Below are 26,122 nucleotides of genomic sequence, written 5' to 3'. Positions count from 1 at the left end.
CCTAAAGTCGCGAAATCGCCCCACAATTTTGAACCGGTAACATGAGGGGTGTATGTTAAGGCCGTATGTGGCGTTTGATAGTTTGTATGTGAATGTGGAGGTATATGTGTTAAGAATTAAAGGATGTTGGGAGTAGAAGATTGATATGGTGATTTAAAAGTTAGTAAGGTGTGTGTGTGTATGTTGTTTGTATAAGAAGCATGATGGTTGTTTATTATGTGGCATTTGATCACATGAAATAGTTGTTTTATTGATTGAATGAGAAGTTGTGTAGAATCGCATGCTTAGTTATATTATAATGTTGAGTTATAAAGTTGCTTAGTATGTTGGGTTATGAGAGATAGCATGCGGGTAGTATATACGAGTGAGCATGACTCGATCGAGTAGGGGGTACTCGACCGAGTGGGTCTGACTCCATCGAGGGGGTATTTGACATTTTTATAACCAGAATCGTGTTTTTGGGTACTCGATCGAGTATATAGGGCACTCGATCGAGTAGGGGGGCACTTGATCGAGTGGTTGTGCTACTCGATCGAGTATGTTAGAGATCAGAAGGTCTGTTTGGGGTCTGAAGTCGGGGCACTTGATCGAGTATGGTGGGAACTCGATCGAGTAGCCTCTACTTGATCGAGTAGGTTTAGGCACTCGATCGAGTGTGTTCTGGGCGGCCTGTTTTCATGTTTTGGGGTTATAGTACGTATGTTTATATCTACCCTTTTTCTTATATAGTTTCAAGATGCCACCCAAGAGAAACGCGTTGTATGCGAGAGCTGAGAGCATGAACATCGATGATGTAGTTAAGATGTTGGAGCACCAAGATGCTCTTACGGACGCCCTGAAGAGAATAGGGAAGGATAAAGATGTTGATCACTCTAAGATCAGTCTTTACATAGCGAGGTTCAACCCAAAAGAGTATAAGGGAACCGGGGAGCCAAATCTTCTTGATAGTTGACATCGTGAGATGGAGAACATCCTGGACCTGGTACACTGTCCTGATGAGATAAAAGTAGAACAAGCTGCGTTCTACCTGAGGGAAGCGGCTGGTGAATGGTGGGATAAGGTGAAAGCGAGTGCTAGGGAGATGTACACGAAGCAGGGTCTACCTGCCATACCCCGGGAAGAGTTTAGGAGAGCTATGAGGAAGGAGTTTGTACCTGAGCATGTGAGGAGTAAGCTGAGGGAGGAGTTTGATGGGTATAAGATAACATCTGACATGTCGGTAACTGAGTACTACCGGCAGTTTAATGAGAAGTCTAGATATGCTAAGGACATGGGTTTGAGTGAGGAGAACCTAGCGCTGAGATTTGAGAGGAGGTTGACACCCAAGTTACCCGTGGGGGTTCTTACTGATGTGAAGGAAGCTTATGAGAGGGCTGGGAGAGCTGAGAGGTTGGTAGAGATGGCTCGGGAAAGAGGTACTGAGAAAAGAAAGGCTGAGAGTGAAGGTGGTGGCCAGTCTAACTACAAGAAGGGCAACTACAATCAGGCTAGAGTGTTTTCTTCTGGTTCAGGGTTTAGTGTTGGGGCTTCCTTTGGGCGTGGCCGTGTGAGTGGTAGTGGTAGTTGGGGAATGACTTGCTATGGCTATGGTGGTGTAGGCCACAAGAGACATGAGTGCACTAGTGCACCTGGAGCTTTTCAGAGACCGGCTCAGGGGAACTATTCTAAGGGTCCGACTCAAAGTTATGCGAGTAACAGACCAGTTGGGTCATGGTCTAACCGGGGAGGTCAGAGTAACCAGGGTGGAGGTAACCGCAATGGCGGTAATTCTTATCAGAAGCCAGCTACGAACAACAACAACAATCAGGGGTCGGGTGGTAAGCCGACCACATCAGCCAGTACTGTCCAGGGAGGTGGACAGAAGTCCAGTGGAAAGCTATTCATGATGGACAAGAAAGCAGCTGAGGACGACGCACATGTTATCACTGGTACTTTTCTTGTTAACGGTATTCATACCTTTGTTTTGTTTGATTCAGGGGCATCTCAGTCGTTTGTATCTTCGAGTTATGTTAAACGGTTGGGTTTGAGGGTATATGAGTCTGTAAGTGAGAAAGTTTTTATACCTTCAGGTGAGTCTGTATCATGTGGGAGGTTGTATAAGGATGTCTCTATGATAGTTGGGCAAGTTGACCTACCTGTAGACTTGCTAGAGTTTCCTTTAGACGGTTTTGAGATGATAGTCGGGATGGACTGGTTGGGAAAGTACAAAACTAAGATAGACTGTCATTAAAAGAAAGTGTCTTTGAGAGGTCCTAAGGGTGTTAGTGTGTCTTATCGTGGGTTTCTGGTCAAACCCAAAGTTAAGTTGATTGCAGCTGTGACCTTGAAGTCCTATCTGAGGAAGGGATGTCCTCTGATCTTGTGCCATGTGAGAGATGAGCGGATAGAGAGTCCGACGGTTGAGGAGATACCAGTGGTGGGTGAGTTTGCAGATGTCTTTCCAGAGGAGATTCCGGGGTTACCACCAAGGAGGGAGATATATTTCACGGTTGAGTTGAAACCGGGGACGGGGCCAATCTCTAAGGCACCGTACCGGATGGGTCCAAAGGAGATTGAGGAACTCAGAAAACAGTTGGATGATCTGATAGAGAAAGGATGCATTAGACCTAGTGTATCACCGTGGGGAGCACCAGTCCTTTTTGTGAAGAAGAAAGATGGGAGCTTGAGGTTGTGCATAGACTACAGAGAGCTTAACCGAGTGACGGTGAAGAACAAGTATCCTTTGCCAAGGATAGATGACTTGTTTGACCAGTTGAGTGGCGCATCAGGCTTTTCTAAGATTGATTTGAGGTCGGGGTACCATCGGGTGAAGATTAGAGAAGTGGACATACCAAAGACAGCTTTCACGTTGAGATATGGCCACTATGAGTATGTGGTGATGCCTTTTACATTGTCTAATGCACCGGCTGTGTTTATGGATTTGATGAACAGAATCTTCAGACAGTTTTTGGACAAGTTTGTGGTGGTGTTTATCGATGATATCTTAGTTTACTCCAAGACTAAGGAGGAACATAAGGAGCATCTGAGGATTGTGTTGCAGACCTTGAGGGAGCATGAGTTGTATGCTAAGCTGTCCAAGTGTGAGTTCTGGTTAGAGAGAGTTGCTTTTCTGGGGCATGTAATCTCTAAGGATGGGGTAGCTGTGGATCCGGCAAAGATTGAGGCAGTGACAAGGTGGGAAGCACCAAATAATGTTGCTGAGATAAGGAGTTTCTTGGGTTTAGTTGGATACTATAGACGGTTCGTGAAGGATTTCTCCAAGATTGCTAGACCTATGACAGCTTTGATGAGGAAAGAGAACAGGTTCCGTTGGGATGAGAGTTGTGAGACGGCGTTCCAAACATTAAAGGAGCGTTTGACCACAGCTCCTATCTTAGCATTGCTTGAAGGGATCGAGAACTTTGAGGTTTATACAGATGCCTCAAAGAATGGGTTGGGATGTGTGTTGATGCAGAACGGTAAAGTGATTGCCTATGCTTCTAGGCAATTGAAGCCTTATGAGGAGAACTACCCTACACATGATCTGGAGTTGGGTGCAGTGGTGTTTGCTCTCAAGATATGGAGACATTACCTTTATGGGGCAATCTTTAAGGTATTTTCGGATCACAAGAGTCTCAAGTACATCTTCACTCAAAAGGAGTTGAACATGAGATAGAGGAGGTGGATGGAGCTGATTGGCGATTATGACATGGAAATTATCTACCATGAAGGGAAAGCCAATGTTGTTGCAGATGCTTTGAGTAGGAAGAGTGTACATTCTTTGTGTACAGCTTTATCTTTGATGAGGTTGAGAGATGAGGTAGAGAAGTTTGGGATACATATGATGCAGAAAGGAGATGCCATGGGAGATTTGACAGTGCAGCCTGATCTTTATGATGATATTCGAGGTAAACAGGCGTTGGATCCTAAGGTAGTTGAGTGGAGAGCTGGAGTAGAGAAATGGACAGTGTCTCGATTCTCTATTCATACAGATGGTAGTTTGAGGTTTGATGGTAGATGGTGTGTCCCTAATGATGAGGAGCTGAAAAAGACAATCATGACAGAGGCACATTGTACACCATATTCAGTACATCCAGGTGGTGACAAGCTATACAAGGATTTAAAGAACTCGTTTTGGTGGCCTGGGATGAAGAGAGAAACAGTTGAGTTTGTGGCCCGTTGTTTGACATGCCAGAGAGTTAAAGGGGAACAGTGACAACCACAAGGTAAGATTCAGTCTTTAGAGGTACCTGAGTGGAAGTGGGAATCCATTTCTATGGATTTTATCGTGGGTTTACTGAACAGTCAACAGGGTAACAACATGTTATGGGTAATAGTGGATCGACTGACCAAGTCAGCTCATTTTGTGCCAATGAAATATACATGGACTAAGACACAATTAGCTATGGCTTATCGAAAGAATGTGCTAAAGTTGTATGGAGTCCCTAAGGACATAGTATCTGACAGAGATGCGATATTTATCTCAAGGTTTTGGAAGGAGTTGCAGGAATCTTTGGGAACAACGTTAAAGATGAGTACAAATTTCATCCCGCGACGACGGTCGACGAGAGAACGATCAAGACTCTAGAGGATATGTTATGAGCTTGTGTGATGGACTTTGGTGGTAGCTGGGAACAGAGGTTGGATTTGATAGAGTTTTCTTACAACAACAACAGCTATCACACTAGTATTGGCATGACACCGTTTGAGGCCTTTTATGGGAGGAGATGTAGGAGTCCGATTTGCTGGGACGACAGTGCTGAGGCAGTGGTTCTAGGACCAGAGATGGTACATGAGATGGTTTAACAGATTAAGATGATCAGGGAAAGGATGAGAGCGGCTCAGGATAGGAAAAAGAGTTATGCAGATCTACATCGCCGGGATATAGAGTTTCAGGTTGGGGACAAGGTTCTTCAAAAAGTGTCTCCTATGCGTGGGGTTATGAGATTCGGGAAGAAAGGCAAGCTGAGTCAGAAGTTCATAGGACCTTATGAGATCTTAAAGCGGGTTGGAGAGGTTGCTTATCGTTTGGCTTTGCCAGCTGTGTTAGAGAGGGTGCATAATGTGTTTCATGTATCTCAGTTGCGGAAGTATGTGAGTGATCTGTCACATGTGTTAGAGGCAGAGAGCTTAGAGCTAGATGAGTCCTTGTCATACCTTGAGGTGCCTAAGCAGATTCTTGACCGGAAGGTTAGGAAGACTAGGAGTGGAGAGACAGTTTTGCTCAAAATCCTTTGGTCTAACTACGAGACTGAGGAAGCTACATGGGAGGCAGAGGAGGCTATGAGAGAGCGTTACCCTTTCCTTTTTGAGCAGGTATGTATGGTTACGGGGACATAACCTTGTTATTTTTAGGGGGGTAGGAGATGATCGCAAAGAGTTTTTAAGACTTTACATCTTTTTGTGTTGTGTCGGTATGGTTAGCAATGGTTTGAGTCGGGTTGAGTTTGGTTAGTAACATGTTTTTATGTTGAGTTTTGTTGTGGAGGATGTGTCGGGAGTGTGGGAGTATGCCTTTGTTTTGTTGTGGTTTGAACTTCGGGGACGAAGTTCTTTTTAAGAAGGGAAGACTGTAATACTACGGTTTTATGAGTCTCTGGGTACTCTATCGAGTGGTCTTACTCTGTCGAGTAAGGGTGTTTTACAGTTTTAAATAGTTTTTGACCTGTTGGGTACTCGATCGAGTAACCTTGATACTCGATCGAGTAGGGGGCCACTCGATCGAGTATGTCAGCTACTCGATCGAGTAGCCGGTTTTCGGGGAGATGATTTGTCGGGTTTTGTTAATAATGCGATTTGATATATATAAACTTCCGTCACTTTCTTTAAAACACTTTTACAACCTAATTACGTTCAAAAGAGAAAACAAACTACGTTGTTCGCATCAATCGCATTATTGGCAAATCCCGGAGCTTGGAAGGTCGGAATTCGTCTTTCTTTTCATTTTGTGATCCTTGCGTCGAGGGTAAGATCTACGTATTGTTTTTATGGTTTTTCGTTAAAGTTAGTTAAACCCTAGGTTTGGGTTTGGGGGTTTTGTTGTGTTTCTTGATTAGTAGTAATGGTATGATCGTATGTTAGGAAGAGGATTCGTAGAGGAGGCCTTTTGATATCAGCTGTTGAGACCGTCTGACTGTGTTGCATTCCAGGTAGGGTTTTCCTTACTCAGTATTAGTCCCATAATATGTTGGTGGTGATTTGTGTTTGTTGATTATTATCATACTCGTATTGTGACGGTTGTTGGTGGTGATTGTTGTATAGTAGTTGTGTTTGTTTGTATCTGTCTGTGTTCTTCGGGGCGCGTCCCTGGCTGAGTGGAGTCACTTGCGGGAGTGGCTTCACGCCCATTATTCGCCTTCTGTGGAACCCGCCACAGAAGGGATGTGCACATTAAGGGATTTGGGTTTATCGCTCGCATGAGATGAGCGGGGATTTGGTGGGAACGGTTGCGGTCCCCCACTGGCGGCGTGGAGTGACCTGTTGCGATGAGCATTCTGGCAGGGCTACACACTTTAGTGTGTAGTCAGTAGTTTGGAGTTGATAATGGAGTTTGGAGTATGTGTATGATGATTGAGTTGTGTACTTGTTGTATTCCTGGATTATATAGATTGTGTGATTAGTACTGACCCTGTTTATTGTTTTAAAAACTGTGGTGATACATTCGGGGATGGTAAGCAGTTGTTGAGCAGGTATGATAGAGATACATGGGCTAGCTGGGATGAGTCATCACTGCAGTTAGAAGAGTCTTCCGCTGTTGTCAGAGTTTATGTTTAGTTTTTAGACATTTGGTTTGGAGAACATGTATTCGTACTTTATCAGTTTGGTTTCCGGATTATAATCTTTCACTTAACTTTATTTTATTTAAACTCTGTTTCGTTATTGTCTTATGATCATCATCGCCTCGGGAAACCGAGATGGTAATGTCTTCATACCTGAGTGGTCCTGGTAAGGCACTTGGAGTATGGGGATGTTACACTTAGCCCATGCGTGCTCCCACCAGGACGCTCGGCCTAAGCTCCAGGATTGTTTCTTCACAGCTCTAGGACGCATATCCTGCTCAGGGGACTTGCAAGAAGTTAGTTGTGTTTGATGGGCCTAGCCTTCATTTAAGCCTATAATTAACCTTAAAGCTTACTTACTATATATTCTCCTCTTGTATTTAGAGGAGATGAAGCCTCTTTAGTTTAGATTAAGCTTTCTTAGGAGTATATTAGAGTAGAATTAGCCTTTAATCTTTCCATAATTGCACTTTAGTCTTTCCTCGATTATTTATCAAACAATCTTAGATCTAGCTTTGTACTTGAAGAATTCTTGGGTTTGTATTGGGTTGACAACTCTCCACCATTAATCAAAAGTTTCTTCTATTGTTCTTCTATTCCCTTTGTTCATCTCAAGTTATTTACATTTGGATCTCTTGGATATGTATTTGAAGACTAAATGACAAGCCTCCATCTTTATTCAATGATTCTCTTTTATTTATGTTCATCTTTACTTTCCAAGTTGGTAACTTTATTATTCTCTCTTTATTTACTTCTTAATCCTTTGCTTATTATCTTTCTTAATCATCATGTTCATTTGTGTTATGATGTTTGGCACTATTGCTAGCATATTAATCATGATGTGTAATGAGTAGTCTTCTAGCTAGGGTTAGTAGGGGATTAGGAGAGTGATTATGGGATAAATCTAAGTTTAAAGAGTTCATATGAATGCTTTCTTATTGTACTTTCAATTTATGCACATGTTATGTTTGATGAAATGCTTGATTGACAACCTAGCATGATTCTCTTATCTTTTCAACAAGACTTGTAAGATATAAGCTAACTCAAGGCTTGTTAGACCATGCATATAGTTGAATAAGGAGAACCAAGTCGATGCAGGTGTTGTAAAGTTTTGATCAAGTCAGCTTCGAGACCTTAGTCTTCCTAGGAATTGTAAGATATAAGCTAACTCGATTCCAACAATAATAATTGCTTACATCTATGTGACTCATTTATGTTATCTTACCATGATTCCCCTATGATCCCATGACACCCTAGTGTCTTTAATCATTTGTTTACATCTCTATTTCTATTTACTTACCTTGGTCTTCATTTGTTTATATTTCCTTGTCAAAGTTTAGAACACAACCTCAAATCCATATAATCGTGACACTTGCACAACTTAGAATAGATAGACTTAGGACCCAAAACACACCGTCCCGTGGATCGACCTCGACTTAACCACTTACTAGTTGTTTGTTGATAATATAAATGTGTTTGATTGTGTGAACAACGACTCGCTCAACATTAAAATGGCGCCATTGCCGAGAACGGTGTTTTGTGATTAAGTTCTTGTTTGTTTGTCTATTTTAATTGTGCCTTAACCTTGAGGAACTTGTTCCTCAAGGTCTTTTTTACCGTTTTCTAGTAATTTCCTTGTTTGTAGTTATACCTTTGTCTTAGCTATGATGATGGCCCATGGCTTGGCACATGGAGTATGTGGTGGATCTTTTGAGTATAACTATAATGGATATGGAGAGTTTGAGGAGCAAGTCAGCACAAACCTACCTTACAGCTCATACAATGAAAGTCTTAACTACTAACCCCAACTTTTCATACCAAAGCCTCCACATCAAAATTCCACAACACTCACCCACCCAAAACCCATATTACAACCAAAGCCCAAATGAACAACCAACACACCAACTCTTCCAAAACCAAAACTCCTACAATCACTCATACAACCAATCTCCTATAAGCCAACAACAATAAGACAACATAACCTTGACATGCAAAGGTTGGTCTACCAAATACTTCAAGACCAACGTCAATTCTACACCCAAATGCAAGAAGATGTGCAAGCAAGAGATTTGGTTCTCAATAATATCGCGGAGAATGGGAGAAAGTTGGAAACTCATATAACCCAATTACAAGACGACCAAGAACTCTATGAAGAACATATTGAAGAGAAGAGTGATGACACCAAAGAGAGTGGGGGTATCCTTTCTTGCTCATTGCAACTTGCCCTCACAAATTGTCATATGGAAGACTTGGGAGGAAGGTGTAATTGAGGAAGATATTGAGGGTGATGAAAAGATTGAAGGACATTATGAGGCTACACATGTGACTCCCCCCCCCCCCCCCAACCGTTCCTCACCAATTCTTGAGCATTGACCAACCCATATTCCTATCGGTACCCAACTTTGTGAACATTGTCCATAAATGTGAATTTGAAGGAGTGACCTTCGATGTGGAAGATGTGAAGTTGGAGGAGCCAATTTCCTTGAGCTCTTGTGAGTATGAAAGTGTGGTAATTGATGAAGAAGATATGAGGTTGATTAAATCGAATACTCTTAGCCTTTGTGAGTATGACGGTGTGTCATTTAAAGTGGACGTTGAGGTGGTGGAGAAAGAGTTAATGAGAAGGAGTGAAGCCCCTATTTATGATTCGTATGAAGATAGTGATGATGACAAGCCTATGGAAGAATATTATATGGAGTATGTGTCTTGCAATGACTTATGGAATGAAGAAGAGGTGGACTTAAAAGACGAATGGAGTTGTGAGATTGCCTCACTTGAGGAGCCCATCCTTGAGAAGTTTGAGGTTGCTTCCATGGAGAAGATGAATGTCTCTTTCCTATTGACTATGAAGACCTTTTCGCACCCACCATGGAACCTATGATTACTTGAGATGATATGGTAAACCTTCTTTAAGAGGTTAAATTGTCACTTAAAATGTACTTGGTGAAAAAGCTCAAGAACAAAGTTATGAATGAGCTTACTTGTGGAGACTTGGCACCCACCATCTCAATTCCTAAGCTATCCCGTCATCAATGCTATGAGAATTATCCTTCTATTCTTGAAGCATTGATAAATATGAATGCTATCACGATCACTATATTTGAGGGAGAAGGGAGAGAATAGAAGCCTCCCGATGACAAGAATTTTAAGCTTGCTAGTTTGGAGAGCCAAAAAGGCTATGGTGAAAAAGCCAAAGTGAAGGGGAGAAATTTCAATAAGAAGCCCCTTGTGGAGGATTGACTCTATTCTATTTTGAAGTGGCCAAGGTCCTACTTGTGCTTATTTGCGGCCTATTCAAAAGCCTTTGATCGGTTGTTAAGAGCATTAAGTGGCATGGACAATGCCAATAGAAAAATGTTATTTGACTTAGTTTGGTGAAGTCCTACCTTAAACCACAATTTGTAAGATATTCTTTCTTTTTACTTTGCATTTAGCTTCATTAATTTGCATTTCATTTAGTATAATTGCATCTAGAATTATTTTAGTGCTTGTAACCAAACCTTCTCTCTTTTTGCATTGGAAACAATGTTTTGTTCGGTTTGGGGAGGTTTGATTACAAGTACTCCGAGTTAATTCAAATTAGCGCTCATTTAAATCGATATTATGCATCATAATAGTCTAGTTAGCTCATATAGATTAGCTCATCTCATATAGTATAGTATAGTATAGTATAGTATAGATATCTCATATAATTAGTTGCATACATTTTGCATTCATGCATGGTCACTCATGACCAAACCTCCTCCTTTTTGCACTAGCAATAGTGTTTGGTTCGGTTTGTGGAGGTTTGATCATAAGTAACCTAAGCTAGTTCAAATTATCATTCATATTAATAGAAAACATGCATCACTTTAGCTCTTGACAAAAGTATTTAGCAATTTTGGACGAAAGTAGCCTAGTTTAACACAACTTGGAGGTGACTTATTTGTATCCTCTTAGACTTAGTAACTTGTAGAACTAATATCTATGGTGGAATGTCTACCCTTAAATTACTTACCTTTTAGTTGATTTCCGCCATTTAGATGAGGAAAGTGGTTATTATTTTGTAGATGCATCGTAGGACGTGTTTTGTGTGCTTAATGTTGGATGCATCGCCATTTTGGCAAACCCCACCTTTGCCTTGTAAGAAGGCAACTTGCCTCATAGATGTCTTGTTGTGAGTTGAAGTGGCGGAGTGAGACCCTCTAATTGTCCCATATAGGCTATGTTATTATATTAGTATAAATAAAGGTCATAGTTTTAGTCACCTCTTTACTGGGGACGAGCAAAGGTTCGGTTTGGGGATATTGGATGTGACTCCTATTTACGCACATTTAGTCCCCTAACTAGCCTAGTTCCTATGCCTTTTAGTGTGTATTAGGATCTTTTCTTGCCTTTAGCTTCTTATTATGCATATTCTATCAGGTTTGGTGTCCTTTGTAGGATAGAAGCACTAACCTTGCCTAAACGGAGTGAAACGGAGCTAAATTGATAACATCCAACGACCAAGCATCGAAGAGGAGACCAACACTAAAGGCCTAAGTCAATAAAACAGGTAATTGGGAAATGATGAGGGATACCCACGACCTATGAAGGACCCATGAGTTAGGGGGCAACCAAAACAAGAAGAAGAAGAAATGCAGCACAGGACGGGCGTCCCAAAACTAGCCCAGGCGTTCCCATACTCAGGACGGGCGTCCTTACCCATGTCGGAGTGAAACCCCGGAGATTGATTATGTTCTTTGGTTTAACGTTGTATTTGGAGAGTAACCTGACCTGCAGATACTCGATCGAGTACCTGTTGTGGACCATTGAGGGAGTATTTTGACCTCTAGGTACTCGATCGAGTACCCTTCACTCGATCGAGTAGACAAACCCGGACTCGATCGAGTGCCCATGTTAACCCTTATATATACTCCGTTTCCTTGGAATTATGGGAGGTTTGGTTGATTTATATTTTGATTCATTGTTGATAATCACGCTTCTATATTTCATTTTTGCACTTCATATGATATCAAGGCGGTTTACACTAGTTCTAATCCTATGTGATTAATTAATTTCCTTGTTTATCTTTTCAAACGGTGGTTAAGTCATATCGTCGGTGATGGTAATTGCAAAGCTGGCTATATATTGAGTAATCGTGTTTTTGTAATATCACCTAAAACAAGTACTTAATTTCGACATATATTGGTTGGTAACGCAGCGTTTCATATATCCACTTTTTGTGTTGTTTCCATTTAGTATACACATATGCACACATATTATGCAAGTAATGTCAAAAGTTGGTAAGATGGTAATTGTCGGTTTCATCATATGTTGGATCACTTCGTAATGTCAGGATTATGTGAAGATATCATTTTCGTGTAATATGTCTTGAAGGTGAACTTCGGGGACGAAGTTCCTTTTAAGAGGGGAAGAGTAATAATGTCGCATGAGAAAAATGACAAAAATATCATGTTTTGAGTAAATTGTTGGTAAAAGTTTACTATGTTGTACTCCATTTTGTTAACTTAAAATTTAAATTTTGGTCGTGTGAAGGTAATGTACATAATTATTAAGTAAAAATTTATTAAGTAATTTAAATTGTTAAATTTTTATGCAATATAAGTGTTGTGTAAGTAATGTAAATGAATGTTGAATCATTTATTGAATAATTGACTGGTGATGTAGTGTACATTGGATGTTAATGATTAATTGTTGGATGAGTAAGTAGAGTGTTTGTGCCAGATGTGTATATTATGTGTGGTGTATGGAGTTGTGCAGTGTTAAATTTGGTTGGTAGAATAGAAGTAACAGTTTGTGATAGTGTGTCCTTTAGTGTGTGATACGTGGTTGATGACTCGATAGGAAGTTGTGTTTGATGGTCATGTTCGCAGAGGTAGATGATGATGACGAGTAGTCGGCATAAATAGATGGGTGGTATATGGGGAATGGTTACGATTGTTCTTGTCGGGCTGAGTTGTCGTGTAATACCCCGTAATTTTATAAGTAATTATGTGAATAATTTATGTAACTCAAATAATTAATTCAAAATAATTGCACTTATAATAATAATTGCAATAAGACGGAGTAATATAATAAAATGAGTCGTGATTAGTTAATTGGGCCGTGTAGATGTTTTGGGTTGTGTGCTCGGGTTGCTCGAGTAACAATAATAATAATAATGATAATTATAATAGTATGTGTAATTGTATAATAATAATAATAATAATAATAATAATAATAATAATAATAATAATAATAATAATAATAATAATAATAATAATAATAATAATAATAATAATAATAATAATAATAATAATAATAATAATAATAATAATAATAATAATAATAATAATAATAATAATAATAATAATAATAATAATAATAATAATAATAATAATAATAATAATAATAATAATAATAATAATAATAATAATAATAATAATAATAATAATAATAATAATAATAATAATAATAATAATAATAATTTCGCGACGGTTGCTGCTACCTCCGAGTCTGTTTTCTCTTTGACACCTCGCCAGATTGCTTTATGGCAGTCTCAGCGGGGTTCGCACTCCTCTGATTGGTTGCGTGCGGTGCCTATTTCAGGGTTGGGTCAGACTATGAACGGGAGGACTTACCGTTGTGTGCTGGGATATCGTCTGGGTGTTCCGTTATTCGCGGTATCTAGGCCCTGTCCGGCTTGCTCTCGGGTTTTCGTTGAGGATGTTTTCGGGGACCACGCTGTTTCTTGTACTGGTACTGTGGGCGTTAAACATCGACACAACCTTGTCCGGGACACTCTTTTTGACATCTGCTATCGATCTGGTATTACTGCGGGAAAGGAGGTCGATATCGGTTTGGTTGATGGACACGGTGGCTCTCTTCGTCCTGCGGATTTATTGCTCTATTCTTGGGACAGGGGGCGTGACGTGTGCGTTGACTTGACAGGTTCTTCTCCTTTGACTCAGACAGGGATGGCGGATTTTGTGCCGGGTCGGGTTGTCGCTGATGCTGCTCAGCGGAAGTGTGCTAAGTATGGGGACTTGTGCGCGGTGGCGGGCTACGGTTTCCTTCCTTTCTCTTTCTCTTCACTGGGGGAGCTGGGTTCGGATGCTGTGGCCCTCCTTAAGCGGATCCAGAAATTCTCGGTATCTCAGGATGCTGGGGCTCGGGTGGCCGCTTACATTTTTTCTAGACTTAGCTTTTCTATTGCTAAGGGTGTGGGAGCCCAGATTGTATCTCGGCTCCCCACCAATTTCATGTAAAATTTTACTTTTATTTTAATGAAAGCTGCGTGCATTTTAATAAAAAAAAAAAAAAAAAAAAAATAATAATAATAATAATAATAATAATAATAATAATAATTATAATAATAATAATGTGACACCCTCATTTTTAGCGTAAAATAAACACGTAAAATTCTACAGAAAAACTGACAGGATATGTTTGTAATTGGTTCAACCAGATAAAACCTGTAATTTTAAAAACTTTTCTAAACCAACCACAAACACTTCCAAATGAAGAGTGCCAAAACCTGCAAATACTAACACCCTAATTTACATAACATGCTAAAGTCGCGAGAATAAAGTGATACAAACCAAAGTAAGAGAGGGAGACATATGTCCCTTCAAAATATAAACACAACCAAATGTTTAAAGGTTTACTACAAAATAACCAAACTAAGTCCAAGGTTCTTTTGCTCACTAGCTCGTCTGTGACCCCATCTAATCATCATCAACCTGTCAATCGCATTTTATACAAACACGAAAGCCACAATTCAGTGGGGAGTAACTTCGAGTCCTCCCAGCCACGAAATGTCATATTTAATATAACATGTAACATAACATGTAAACCACATCACAAATAATCTAGATATCAAATATTCTAACAAGTGAACTCTAAACTGACCAAATCAAACTATCATGTGAAACATATAACAAGCAAGAATCAAACTTTATCAATTGTAACCGGCTTGCATCTCACCTATTACAATTCATAAAATCACCATACAAGAAAGGACAATATATCAAAGACAGGCATAAGTTCTTAGTACGGTCAATAGTCACTCTGTAACTCGAGTCTATACCACGAGGTAGGGAAGGTAATCGAACCGGTATCTTGGCTCAGAGGTTCTATCAAAACATGGCCAAGACACAACACAACCCTAGCCTAAAATCTCACAAGAGACCTAGACATGCGGATACACACCACCGCACCCAAGACCCACAATTTTTCTAAAACAAAGTGAGTACCCTAAGGAGTCCACCAAAGGGTTGGCTAGTACTTAAGCTGACCACTTACTATCAAAATAAGTAACGAGGTCATGCCCCAACTTGGATATAATCCCACCAAGTCGGAACACAGAGGCTATCAAGCGTTGAACATATACTCGTCAAAGACTATAATGGCCTATCTGTGATGAAGGCCGAAACACTCACCTAGGACCTAAATAAAACCAATCTAGGTCCCAGCTTGAATACTTTAGCCCGCACCACACAAAACAAGTAGGACACCCAATTAACCAAAAGAGAGGCAAAAAGTCCAAACTTGACAATATTAAAGTTTCCAGGGAATCTAGGGCCGTTTCTACAACATAAGAAACCATTCAAATCAACCAACAACATATGTGAAATAAAAACATAATAAATGGCCTAAACAAGAATAAGGCCAATTATCCAATTAACACAATAATTTCATCCAACCGAATTTTTACCCGCAACCCCAGCCCTGCGACAGGTACGGGTTCAATCGCGGCTGACCAATCACACAATTGACTGACATCGATTCAGTCAAAGGGACCAAGGCTCAGTTTTCGGCATATTCATCCAAAACATTGCAATTATCGCTATAAAATTCATTTTAAGCCTATTCTTTACAATTTCATATCATAACCTATCCTAACATGTGCAATTACCAATGTAAACAAAATTTTACCATCAACATTATATTTACTACTAATATAATTCATTTCAAAATGTTCCGGGTGTAATTCCAGAGCAGATATTCGTTACCACCCGTTGCTTGTAGAATGATGTCTTTGGCTGAATCCTTCGTCTTTATCGTTCCTCTCGGCCTCTCCTGCAACAATGAACGAACTGAGGGCTTGGCTTTGTGCCAAGCGTACTCACTCCGACGCTCAAGTCAGTAACTTAGGGGATAAGTTGTTCTTTGGCTAAATGTATATTGTAGAGAGAGAGGGAAGATTATACCAGATGAATAGTGTTTCTTAGGTTAAGTTGTGGATACTTTCCTCAATGAAGGTTGAGGAGTATTTATAGACTTTCACCTTTTGTCACGTAGTGGCCAAGTGGCCAAGTGGCTAGCAGGTGGAAAGACTGATCTACCCCTCGGCCGAGGGACCTATGGCAGGCCGGCGGGCCCTGTTGACTCACCGCCGAGGGGTCTTGGATGTGAGTACGCGGGTATGTGTCCCGGCTGGCAGGTTGCCATGCCGAGACCCAGGCTGACAGGCCGATGGGTTGCATCGGCTAGGCTGCCTAAGTCGTTGACTTGCTGTGGATATCTTTGACCTTGTTCAATATGTTGACTTGGTCAGCGGTGCAGAATATGCCCCATCAATTTGCCCCCAGCGTAGTCTATGCCGTGGTATGGGCTCCGATGTACGTTTGAGCGTATATTCTGCGCAAGTATTTTGTAAAAAAATTTCTGCATCGGCTTCTTCTTCACGCGGCTTCTTTTTTACCTCGGCCTGGTCTTTTCTTAGGCCGTACCATATCCCCCTCCGCATGGATGCGTAAAGGGCATCCGATGTGGAAAAGAAAGTGACGCCGGCCGAGACCAGGGTTGAGAGTGCCGGTTGTTTTTGATTGCCCCGGCGCGCTACTTAGCTTGGTTGATCATGTGGCGGCGGAGAACGGGATGCTTGGGAATTTGTTGAGGAAGGTGAATAGGCGGAGAGATACGAATGGGCGTGTTGAAGACGCTTGGTCACCGTTGCATTGATTGACGTTCGATCGTTGCAACGATTGACATCCCGTGGTTGCATGTCCGACACGTGTCTCGCACGCCGATTGTTGACGCTTCATGGGTCACATTCTCACGATTGGTCCTTCTTCATGGGCTTTTCCCTATAAATAGGGCAGTTATCCCGTGAAATTGGCCACCAATTTCATTCTCCAAAATTTTCCTCTCTAAACTTTCAAGGGTTTCATTGTCTTCTAATTTTCAGAGTTGTTACTCCGGCGGGTGTTTTTCTTCAAGGTAAACAAACAAACTTTCCAATTTCTTAACTCTGTAAGTTATTATTGTAAACATGTCTTCTGCTGATGCCGGGCCTAGCAAACCGACGCGGGGGGGTTCCCCGTCGCGCCTTGATGAGGAGGAGAAGTTGGACGCCCTCCTGATAAGGCACAGGGGGCCCTAGGTCTCCTTCTCCTGAAGTCGATCCTCGAATTTTGGAGGAATGGGAGGATGACTCTGATGTCGATGATGACGCAGACGATTTTGGTGATGATGCTGAAGAGGTTCGTCCCAAAGAGGGGAGGCAGTACGTTATGGATCACGGTGACGTCTGTAAGGTACTCGTTGACCGAGCTTGGACCCATAAGTTGGCTAGTTGTTCTGGTGAGACATTTTTCGAGGGCCATTTATTTTTTGGCGGGGGTACAAGATTGTTATCCCCGAGGAGGGTCAAAGGCGTCTCTGTTGCCCTCCGCCGGGCCATACCGGCGTATACATGCGACATTTGGAGTACGGCTCCGGTTTCATTGAATGAGTACGTCATGGCCATCATTAAAGCTATGAACGTCGCTGTGGCCCAACTGCATCCGTTGGCCATGAGGACGATAGTCGGCTTTGTGTGGCTTTGTCTCTTCAAGGGGGAGGCCCCGACGGTGAATTTATTCCGCCGGCTTCATTATCTCCACCACACCCTCTCTGGCGCGCGTCGGTTGGTACAGTGTGCACACGGAGAAAGGTTATGTCTCTGTTGACAAATTTACTTCTTGCAAAGACCGGAGAGATCGGTGGGTGTATGTTAAGGTGCTTGGATGACTATCCGCCCCTCTCTCCTTTCAAAGACCAAGTGAATTTGCGGTGTGAGACTAAGGCGGAGCATGACGATGGGTCACCTAAGAAGCTCAAGATGGATGCCAGCAAGGTCCTTCTTAAAGAGGATGAGAAGTCAGCGATGAGGCTTTTTGAGGCGGACAAGGGTGGGGTGCCGAAAAATGGATTCCCCAACGCAGATCATTCTTCGGATGAGCCGCTCTCTGCCATGTCGGCCTCATACCGGCCCTAGCACAGAGTGAGTGGGGTCGGTATGAGGCCCATCACCGCTCTTAATGTTCCTGTTTTTCGAACTTCGATTTATTTCTTCTACTTAATTCTTGCTTTTATTTCTTTCGCAGACTACTTTGGACCGGATTTGTCGAGGATATCCTCCCGGAGAATGGGGCTGCACAAAGACAAAACCGTTGCTAACTTGCATCCCAAGGCACTGACCCATGACCGTAGGACGTCGCCGAATGATCTTATGGACCAGCGGCTGAAAAGCTTGAATGCGGTGGAGGCCCAGGCGAAGGTTGTTAGTAACATGCCGCGCCATACGCGAAAAACAAAACCTTCGGCGGTGATGGCGTCGACATCGGCTCCGCCTTCCATCCCCCCTGTTCAGAAGGAGACGGTGGAGATCGTTTACATCTCCAATGGGGATGACTCCGATGAGGAGGAGGGGTCTCCCCTTGTCCGTAAAAGAAAGCAGACAGCCTTTTCCGCTGCCGTTGCTTCGCAACGACGAGGAAATGCGTCCTTCGGCCAAGAAGGCCAAGCACGGTATTGATCTATCCTGTGGCTCAGACTTAGCCGGTTCATTAGGCGCTGCCGGTGACAGGCTCTCCGGCATGTCTATGTATGTTGATATTGACGCTTACTTTAAATTTTGTAGATCGGCCCGCCGTCGGCCGCTCTTGTTGAGCGGCCGGTGGAGGAGAACCCGCGCGCAGTGCTGCCGATCGAACGTCGCCATTGACTCTTCATCCCGAAGGTTTCCCTTTCCCGACCGCAGTCGGTGATCGAAACGTCGCCACCGGCTCTTCATCCCGAGAGGCTTCCCCTCTCGCTTGTAGCGGAGAGCGCGAGGTTGATCAAGAGATCGGCGAGGTGGAACGAGCCGACCGTGCTCGTATCATGGAGCAGGAGAAGGCCGTGGCTCAATCCGCTTTTGAGCTTAATGCCACTAGGAAGGTGGCCGCGAAGGCGGCCGGATCTTCTCAATGAGCGAGAGGCTTAGGGGGGAGGTCGAGGAGGCGCTCTTGGCTGAGAGAAAACTCAGGGAGGACGCTGAAAAGGAGGTCCTTGCTGAGAGAGCCAAGGCCGAGACTGCTGCGGCCGAAGTTGAAAAGCTGCTGGCGAAGTGTGACCTCGTTCAGAGGCACGCCGACCTCTATTTCCAGCAGAGGAATGAATTCAGGGGACGGTTTCAGATCCAGGGGAAGGTGATTCGGAGCAAGGAGGCCATCATCAGGCAAAAGGAGGACGACATTGAGATGCTCCAAACCAAAATGCTCCCTGACATGTGCTCCGAATTCCGGGATCTGACCGAAGCAGCTGCCAGGGAAACAATTGAGGAGCTTTTCCCTCTTGAAGGTTCCTTTCCGTGGAGCAAATTCGACGAGCTGTTTGACGACAAGCTCGAAGCTAAGGAGAAGGCTGTGGAGGAGAAGGTCAAGGAGGCGGTGAGGGTGAAGATAGAGCAAGAGGCGGCCGAGGAGGCAGCAGCTCTCGCTGAGAAGGCTAAAGCGGCCAAGGAGGAGGCCGATTGGGCAAGGGCAGTTGAGGCTGCCGAGGCTAAGGCTGCTAAGGGAACTGCTGGGTTACTCATCGAAGAAGGTGCTGCTACCGCTGCTGATGGCGAGCAACAACAGACATAGGGAGATGATATCTGTAACCTTTTGTCTTTTGGCTTATCCTTGTAATTTCTTGTAATTCGTTGAACATTTTTAATAAGAGTTCGTTTCTTCTGCCTCCGGCCTGGCCGAGGTTTTCACCTCACTTCTTTTTCTTGCGCTAGTATTTGAGCGTCTCAATTGTACTTTAGCGTCTATGTCTTCGTCTGGGTTGTCTCCTTACGTTATTAACTGAGTGTCTCTTTTGTTTCCGCCTCGGCTTGGCCGAGGCGGTCTAGAGTGCGTATCTCAATTGTGTTAACGCTTCTGAGGCATTTTGAACGCTGCGAGTATCACCCGCGCCGGTCGTTGCCATCGAGGTGTCTGCTTCCTGGTGGTGATTGCCGCTCTTGTCGGTGTGTGACCGTGTGAGCCAAAGATTCGCTTCTTGTTGTTGACTGCCGTGGCGTCTACCACTTGGAGTGACTGCGACGGCGTCAAACCTCTTGGGGTGACTGCCGTGGCGTCTACTACTTGGGGTGACTGCGACGGCGCCTATTTCTTCATGGAGACTGCCGTGGCGTCTACCACTTGGAGTGACTGCGACGGCGTCAAACCTCTTGGGGTGACTGCCGTGGCGTCTACTACTTGGGGTGACTGCGACGACGCCCACTTCTTGATGGAGATCCGCCGCTCTTGTCGGTATGACAGTGTGAGCCGACATCTCGCTATCGATAAAGACTACCGCTCTTGTCGGTATGACAGAGGTGAGTGGCAAGGCGTCACGCTTCCTAGTGACTAGGGGGAAAATGAACATTTTGATGGAAGACTTGGACGATTTTTCATTAGGTAAAAACATGCGTCGGGGTGCCCACAGCTGTTTTGGACACCTCCGCCGCTACATAGAGTATTCCCGAGATTACCAGCGTCCTAATGGCCTATCAAAGGCACACCGTCCTAGTCAGCCGCTAGTTACATCCATGAGGTCGCCCTCCTGTTGTAAGGATAGACTTTTCCCTTTCTCTGATTTCTTTGCCACTTTGAGGGATTGCATGTTGCATCCTCTGGCGGCTATCTGGACGTTGACCACCTCGTCATTCTCGTCTTTGGAGACGAGCTTATGCGCTTCCCCCCGGTCCGAGACATACATCAGTGTTAGGGCCCGGATGGACATCACTGCGTCAGCCTCACTCAGGGTGACTCGGCCTATGAGAACGTTGTAGGCGGACGAGCCGTCGATGACCACGAACTCAGCTAGGACATTTTTAGCCGCATTCTTTTCGCCGAATGTCACCGGGAGTCTGATTGATCCCAGTGGTACCAGGCCGGCCCCAGAGAAGCTGTATAGTGGGTTGGTGCAGGGGCTCAAGTCCTTGACTTTCAGGCCGAGGCTGAGGAAGCATTCCCTGAACATGATGTTCGTGTACGCGCCTGTGTCAATCAGGCACCTCTTGACTAGGTGGTTGGATATGTCCAAATTGACTACAAGTGGGTCGCTGTGAGGAGCGATGACTCCTTCGTAGTCCTTCCTTCCAATGGTTATATCGGGGATGTTGGAAGCAGGGATCGCTGTGTTGGGCACAAAGTTGATGGCCTGATATAGCTCGTTCAGGTGCCGTTTGTGCCCATGGGCGGACCCTCCGTTCTCGTTGCCCCCGATGACAACATGGATCACTCCTATCCGTTCGAAGACGGATTTCTTACCCGAACTGTCGGCGTCAGTCTTTTGGCCTTTGGCAACGTACTTGCCGAGGCTCCCCTTCCGGGATCGCTCTTCAATGGCATTCTTCGATGCTTGCGGATCGTTGGTTAAATGGCCGGTGTGGCCGTGGTACTCACAGGCTCGTGTCACCGTCACTTTTTGGCTTGGGGGTCTCTCCCACTTCGGCCCTCGTTTTTGCTCGGGGCGAAGACCTCGGCGGGCGATACGACGAGAGGGTTTTATCACTATACCGCCTCTGGTGGTACGTTCCCGAACTCCACCCGGCGCCCGTCGAGTCCCGTTTCTGGCGGACTTGTCCGACCGTGACCTATTATTCTCACGGCGTCTTTCATCGGACCGTGACCCGTTGTTGTCACGGCGCCTTTCATCCGGGTTGTCCTCCCGGTGGCTCTTCTTTTCGGAGGGCTCGGCCTCGCCGGGCCTACCCATGTCTTGTGATAGTCTTCTACCTTGATGGCCTGGTCGGCCATCCTCCTGGCGGCATCCAAGCTCGGGCCTCCGCACTTGATGAGCTCATTTTTTAAGTCTCCCCTTGGGAGGCCCTTCATCGCCGCGAAGGCCGCCGCCTCGGGATTAATTTCTCGAATCTGTTGGACCTTTCCATCGAACCTCTTCACATAGCTTCGTAGAGACTCGCCCCCTCCTGTTTGATAGTTAGGAGGTCCGATGTCTCCACGGCCCTTCTCTTGTTGCAAGAGTATTGGGCTAGAAAGGCGTCTCTTAGGTCGGCGTAATAGTATACCGAGCCGTCGGGAAGCCCTTTGTACCAACTTTGAGCCATCCCATGCAAAGTTGTTGGGAAAACTCGGCACTGCACCTCATCGGGCTGCTCCCATACCGACATGTAAGACTCGAAAGCCTCGGCGTGGTCGGCTGGATCACTATCTCCTTTGTATGATAGGGGTGGCAACTTGAGCTTAGTCGGCACTGGACTTCTAGGACGTAGGCGTTGAGGGGTCACCGACCACGTGTCGAACGACACGCGGCGATCGGCTCCTCGCATTCCTAATCCGGCTCCTCTCCTCGTAGCGGGAAGGACTTCTTCTTCGACTCGGACTTCTTCTCCAACTCGCCGAGTCGGACTCCTCCGGCTCCTTTGGGGTAAGCCTCGTTCGTCTTTGCGGCGGACGCTGTCCTCCCATGAGCGCGGGAAGGACTTAGGTCTACCACGCCCACTTTGGGCTCCCCCGGCGACTTGACCGGGTCAGCTTCTCCTAGTGCTCCGTTCAAATTTCTCGGAGTCACATTTTGGGCCCCGGTCTCTTGGACGGTTTCCGCCGCTCTTGTCGGCGTGACCGTGTGAGCAGGCGTATTACTAATTAGGTCCAGGACCATTTTCGGTTTGCTATGTCAACCACATGTCCCATGATGGTGACTGGGTTGGTCGGGCAATGGCGTGTCCGGTATTATTGGCATTCCGAACTCCGGTTGGATTACTCCGCCGGTGGAGGGCTGCACGACTCGAGAATTGTTGAAGGTATCATCTTGGTAGAATGCGGTTTAGGTCGGTCACGATAACGTCTTGTTGTTTTGACATCTTCTTAGCTTTTTGGGTGGGTTTTTGTTGTTTTTTTTTTGTTTGGGAATGAATGTGACTAGCTTCTAGTAGCGTCTCCCCACGACGGCGCCAATTGTTCGGTGTAATTCCGGAGCAGATATTCGTTACCACCCGTTGCTTGTAGAATGATGTCTTTGGTCAATCCTTCGTCTTTATCGTTCCTCTCGGCCTCTCCTGCAACAATGAACGAACCGAGGGCTTGGCTTTGTGCCAAGCGTACTCACTCCGACGCTCAAGTCGGAACTTAGGGGATAAGTTGTTCTTTGGCTAAATGTATATTGTAGAGAGAGAGGGAAGATTATACCAGATGAATAGTGTTTCTTAGGTTAAGTTGTGGATACTTTCCTCAATGAAGGTTGAGGAGTATTTATAGACTTTCACCTTTTGTCACGTAGTGGCCAAGTGGCTAGCAGGTGGAAAGACTGATCTACCCCTCGGCCGAGGGACCTATGGCAGGCCGGCGGGCCCCGTTGACTCACCGCCGAGGGGTCTTGGATGTGAGTACGCGGTATGTGTCCCGGTGGCGAGGTTGCCATGCCGAGACCCAGTGACAGGTCGATGGGTTGCATCGGCTAGGCTGCCTAAGTCGTTGACTTGCTGTGGATATCTTTGACCTTGTTCAATATGTTGACTTGGTCAGCGGTGCAGAATATGCCCCATCACAAAAGATTACCCATTTGTTACTTATACTAAATATAACATTAATACACCCGAAACGACAAATAATGCATGAAAAACCGCGAAACAAGCAACGGGCCAACCCGGGCCAACCCCAAGGCAGCCGTGGGCCTGCATGCTCGGGCTGCCGGCCTCTGGGCCTAGTGGGCCGCCACCCCAAACCCTCCATTTCTCCATTTTTGTTCAGTTTAACATCGTCTGAAGCATCAATTAGTCATTCCCAATTCATTCCCATACTAATATGTGAACTTAAACATACAAAAGACATGAATTAGACATGAATTTAACCCATTTTATCATATGAAGTAAACCACTCAAATAACATGCACAAAATCACACAAAAAGCAAAGAATGTGACATTAATTCGTCGAGTAACTCGAAATATGTTACCTTAAGCTAGAAAAAGGCAATTAACCCTTGAGAAAACCCTAAAAACGGTAGCTACCCATCATCCTCTACTATATAGGAGTCCCCTATATCATCCTCATAATCTTCACCTATTAAAAACAACAAAAACACAACAATAATCACTAAAACCGAAATTATGCCCCAAAATCATCTTAAATCAACATAATGAAAACTGAAATTAAAACATACTAGGTTGTAGATCTTGAAGAGAGGATTCCGAAAATATAAATTTTGCGAAAATCGGACTAGAAACGAAGAAATTATGATGAAATTACGATTGTAAGATTATTATTTTTTTTTTTTTGAGGAATTCGGTCAAGAGCACCAAAAGAAGAACAAAAGAAGTTTTAGGAAGAAATGGGAAGGTGGAAGAGGAGGGTGTCGTGGAAAGGAGAGGAAAGGAGCGGGATGTGGCGGAATTTCATGAGTCGGTTTTGACTCGTTTCGACAAGAATTAGAACCGTTTGTCAAATGCAAATTCCGACAAGACCAAAGTTCTTAAACACGAGATTACAAGAAGATTGAGTACTCATATGACCCATTTCCAAAATCGTTTGCCCAATTTTCAAAAGAGTTGTCATTTTTTTTTCCCGATATGCCCTTATTTCGAAATAAAAAGTTTTTACACGGTTTAAACTATTTTTAAACATTTCGAAACTATCAAAATAAATACTTTACTTCAAAATATAATAGAATTATATTTCTTTGAATTATTTTTACTTCAAATACATTAATATTAAATTCAACTTGATTAATAAATTACTTTCGCAAAATAATAACGGTCCGAAATTACGGGGTGTTACAAATAATAATAATAATAATAATAATAATAATAATAATAATAATAATAATAATAATAATAATAATAATAATAATAATAATAATAATAATAATAATAATAATAATAATAATAATAATAATAATAATAATAATAATAATAATAATAATAATAATAATAATAATAATAATAATAATAATAATAATTGTATTTAATAATAATAATTTCCTAATTAGAAAATACATGTCCTTAACCTAGCCTATAAATACAAGTTAATAGTCTATAACCTAGCTTATATATTCATAATAAATCTGAAGAATTCACAAAGGGGAGAGAATTGGGATCGACATTCGATATTCACAAGACTAACATCGCTAATTAACTCGAGGTGACGATCTTGTGAAGGAATATTGTTTGATTAGCTTGAATTGCACTATTTGGAGTATTTGCTTGCCAGGTGGGATAACTACTCTACTGGCTGTTATTGTTGTATCTCACATGAGTATTGTGCTGGAATTATACTTGTTATGTCGTTGTGGTTGATTATTGTGGATCATATCCGGCTGATTATTATTATTTATCGTTGCATTCATATAAGCATGACATTTACATATATTATCAGATTTATTCTGGCAGACGATTATAATCGTGAATTCTCGAGGCAGGCCCAGGCTGGTTCTGCAGATCGTCTGGTGGATATTTATCGTCAGCGTGTTGAGGCAGGTAATGTAGTGTGTTCTCTCACCTTCGGGTTAAGGCTGCCCCGGCCAGGGATTGGCGGGATGAATAGTACGACTGATAAAATCGGTTGGATGGTTCTATTAAGTCATATCATGCATATTCATATTATTGTTGTCATCTACTGTTGTTAGTTATTCTACTCAACCTTGTGGTTGACAGTGTATTCGTGAACACCTGTGATGAACCATAATGAGGAGCAGATTTGACAGGTACTAAAGATTAGCTGACTTGGGAGCATTGGGACGTGAGCTCGACTTGGACCATAGTTGCTGTCTAGATCACTTAGTTGACTTATACAACTTTTATTTTATGTAATTTCCGCTGCGTAGTATATTGTAATGTTAAGGTTTAAATTTAATCGGTTGGCAATGTAATAAAACCATTATTGCAGTTAAAGTTATTAAAGTACTTTGGTTTGTTTTAATTTGTGTCATTTACCTCGGGCAACCGAGCTGGTAACAGTCCTATTTATTGGGAATGTCTTGCTAAAGGCTCCTAAATAAATGGGGGTGTTACATTGTCGTCGGTTACCTTAGTTCATGTTACACCTTGAGTTGTGGGAGAAGATGAGTTGAATTTCGGGGACGAAGTTCTTTTTAAGAGGGGAAGACTGTACTACCCGCCCTGTTAGGGACCCGTTAACCGCCGTTGACTGACCTTAGACACTTG

At 43.4% G+C, this 26,122-nt stretch overlaps 1 long non-coding RNA gene across 1 annotated transcript; it reads right to left on the bottom strand.

Annotated features, from left to right (window-relative positions):
• Window positions 1-14,240: 14,240 nt before the first annotated feature.
• LOC141594183 (uncharacterized) lies at window positions 14,241-24,212 on the bottom strand. Its single transcript, XR_012522038.1, has 3 exons — window positions 24,124-24,212; window positions 23,917-24,023; window positions 14,241-14,461 (listed from the first exon to the last, which is right to left on the bottom strand). It is a non-coding gene; the product is annotated as an uncharacterized LOC141594183 (long non-coding RNA).
• Window positions 24,213-26,122: the final 1,910 nt, after the last annotated feature.

The sequence above is a fragment of the Silene latifolia genome, chromosome 8, assembly GCF_048544455.1.
Source record: "Silene latifolia isolate original U9 population chromosome 8, ASM4854445v1, whole genome shotgun sequence".
NCBI lineage: Eukaryota > Viridiplantae > Streptophyta > Magnoliopsida > Caryophyllales > Caryophyllaceae > Silene > Silene latifolia.
Note: the sequence above shows the minus strand (reverse complement) of the source record. Positions and strands in the feature narration are given on the sequence as shown.